This window comes from Myotis brandtii, unplaced genomic scaffold (assembly GCF_000412655.1).
Source record: "Myotis brandtii unplaced genomic scaffold, ASM41265v1 scaffold18, whole genome shotgun sequence".
NCBI lineage: Eukaryota > Metazoa > Chordata > Mammalia > Chiroptera > Vespertilionidae > Myotis > Myotis brandtii.
The window spans coordinates 582,224-585,618 of NW_005356674.1; the positions used below are offsets into that span (position 1 = coordinate 582,224).

At 39.1% G+C, this 3,395-nt stretch overlaps 1 pseudogene; it reads left to right on the forward strand.

The window, feature by feature from the left end:
• Positions 1-2,513: 2,513 nt before the first annotated feature.
• Positions 2,514-2,893, forward strand: LOC106725667 (annotated as a pseudogene).
• The last annotated feature ends 502 nt before the right edge of the window (positions 2,894-3,395 follow it).

Genomic DNA, 3,395 nt, shown 5'->3' on the forward strand with positions numbered 1-3,395 from the left:
CCTTGCCCTCTGCTCCCTGCGCCCATCAGCTGGGCCTGGTGCATTTCTCACTTGTGGGTGTGAAAAGGCTGAGAAGGACAGGGGAGGAGAGTTGGACCCATGGTTGAGCGGTTTCGATAACTGGAGTCCGCTTTCATATTCACAGAGTTGTCAAGGCTGCAATAAAGGTAATTCTTAAAATCTGTGTTTTCATTTCAATGATCATCTAAGAACATCAACATAAGTACATCCTGAACTATCAAGATGACCACCCAGATGCAAGGAAGCCGTGCCATCTCAGTGCCTACTTCTGTGCTCATTTCTATCACTGTGTTGATGCCAAGGAACACTACTTGAAGTGCTGAGAGCCAGAGAAAAGAACATGTTTGATCTATGCATCAATATGTTCATGGAAAGTAAAGACCAAATAAGGTCACAGCACACTGTATACATTGGAATTTAGGTTATTCAGTGGCTAGAATAGAGAAAAGGGATAGGACAATTGAATCATCACAACAGCACAATTAAAAACCTGACACTACAAGATAGTCACTTATCTTAATCTTTCATCATATTAAATTAAAAATAATTTTTATGTTATTGGTTTTGTTTTTAACCCATTTTTAAATTGGCTAACAAAATTGGTTAAATTGGCTTAAACTTATTAATTTGTTTTCTTTTCTTATTTGTATAAGCCTATAAGTATTATAAGAATTGAATCTAGTTTTCTGTTTATACACATTGAAGACATATATTAAATTTTTAAAAAATATATTTTATTGATTTTTTACAGAGAGGAAGGGAGAGAGACAGTTAGAAACATCGATGAGAGAGAAACATCGATCAGCCGCCTCCTGCACACCTCTCCTAGTTAAGACAGAGTAGACTGTATCAGACTAACTCTCTGACTAAGAAAAAAACTATAGAGCTGGGTAACAAGCTAAAAACAGCTATTGGATGGCCTTAGAGAATAACCAAAGCCTCCAAGACTTGAGGGGCCAAAATCCTTGAAAAAGGGAAATGCTTTGTGGTGAAGCCTGCATTCAACATTGTTTTTTTCTCCTTAAGTCACTTATTCTTTTCTGGCATGGACATAGAGGCAGGGGAGGGAAAAGCAGTGGTCTAGAGCAAGCATGTCAAACTCAAAGGCTAACACGGGCCAAATAAACAAGGTTTAATTAAGTTTATGTGGGCTGAAAAAAAATCCAAAAGCTTCAATTTTCATAGAAACATAGGTTTATTTCTATAGAGACATGCTGAATACAAAGGGCTGAAATAAATGAGTCATCGTTAACATAAAATAATAGAACGTTTTAGTAAAAATTAGTATTTTTTCTTGAACAATAACTTACCAGACACTGAATAACTGCACAAATTCATAACCGTAACGCAAATAAACCTATTTTTCTTGTTCTCTGAAAGCGAAATATTTCCTGTTGCGCACACCAAACAAGTCAGTCCAAGACTAATGACGTGGCCATCGGCTGCTAAAATATTCGCTGCTAGTATTAGTGGAGAGATGGTGCGCCTGCACGGAAGGCGCGTAAGGGAAGTGAATGCAACACGATTATAGTAATCAGTCATTAGCGAACATTGTAGTTCATTATTAATAATTATGTATAACAGGATACTGTAAAAATTAAGTTATGAAATTTTTATTAAAACGTTTCTTACATACTGTTATATTGGCTGGGCCGCAAAAATATTCGTTGTGGGCCACTTGTGTCCCATGGGCTGAGTTTGACATGCTTGGTCTAGAGCAGTGATGGCGAACCTATGACACTCATTTTTTTTTGGTTGATTTTTCTTTGTTAAATGGCATTTAAATATATAAAATAAATATCAAAAATATAAATCTTTGTTTTACTATGGTTGCAAATATCAAAAAATTTCTATATGTGACACGGCACCAGAGTTAAGTTAGGGTTTTCAAAATGCTGACACGCCGAGCTCAAAAGGTTCGCCATCACTGCTCTAGACGAAGCATGTCAAACTCAAAGGCTAACATGGGCCAAATAAATGAGGTATGTGGCCCGTGGGCCGAAAGTTTGGCATGCTTGGTCTAGAGCTTACAGTAGTCTTACTGGTCTGGACAGACATAACTTGGAGTTCAAGCTACATAGAAACCAAGACTTGAGGCCCAAGATCTTGGGGAAAAGGGGCCACAGAGAGGTAAACCTGACACTGAATTTCCCCTTGAGTCAATTTGTGATTTCCAAGCTACATGCTGGAGCATGAGAAAGAACACATGGAACACACACAGAAAACCAAGTGCAAAGAAGCTGTCAAGACCGTAAAAATCTAATTGTGGAATGTTGTAGCCTCACAGTGGAGAAAAGACAAAATAATTAGACTTTGGGGCCGACCATGAGTAAAGGCTTGGTAAGCATCCAGGGATTCAGTTGATACCCCAGAAAGGCTATATCTCAGGAATAAGGTCAAGCCAGAAATAGAAAAGTCTCCAAGAATCAAGGTGGTTTTGCTATATCCTATCTGCTTGCAAGAAGACTTATTCCCTTTCCACTCTGGCTGGCTAGAGCATGTTGTGGCAACATGAAGCTATTCACCCAAACCTGCTGAGCTTATATGTGTGGGAGATGGGGTCCCGTGGCTTCCCCCTGCATCTACATGCCACCAAAGTCTACATTAACCCTGTGGAGTTCAACCCCAATTTTGTGACACATATGATGCTGAAGGTGGAGTGGGCAGGACTAATGGAGCTGGCCAACAAGGTGCCCAAAGGGCTGATACACAGGTCTGAGTACGTTGAGAAATTTCTGAGAAAGATACACCACATACTGCAAGAGGTAGATGTATTGGAGGGCACCCTGCAATGCCCAGGGTCTTGACATGTGTCCCCATCAGCTGTGGGATCCCCAACATGCTGCTGAGTGATGAGGAAACTGAGCCTTAACCATGGCAGATACCACTTTTTCATTCTGAGACCACACATATCTTTGTTTATGCATATCCTGTTTGCTGGCTCTGTCATATGCATCTCCAACCCTTGACGTAATGACACACCAAACACATTTTCTCGAGCTAGACGTGAATATATATTTTTTTCTCATTAAAGTTTAGAAACAAAAGAAAAGAAAAAAGAAAACTTATTCCTCTGTGGAGAAAGAAAACATCATCTAAACCTGTTTAAACACAATGTCCAGAATGCAATAAAAAAATTACCAGGCATACCAGTAAACAAGAACAAATCACTAAAACAGGAAATAGAGTCAATATAAATAGACCTATAATGAACTTTCTCTATTGTAAATCTTATCATTTCATTCCTTTTCGTAAAGAATCAACTGTCTATTATCTTCAGAATAAACTGCGAGCTCCTGTCTGTGTTCTGTTAGGCCATGTTACCTGACCCTTCTTTTCTCCAGACATACCATGCTATTTCACCACTCCCAATC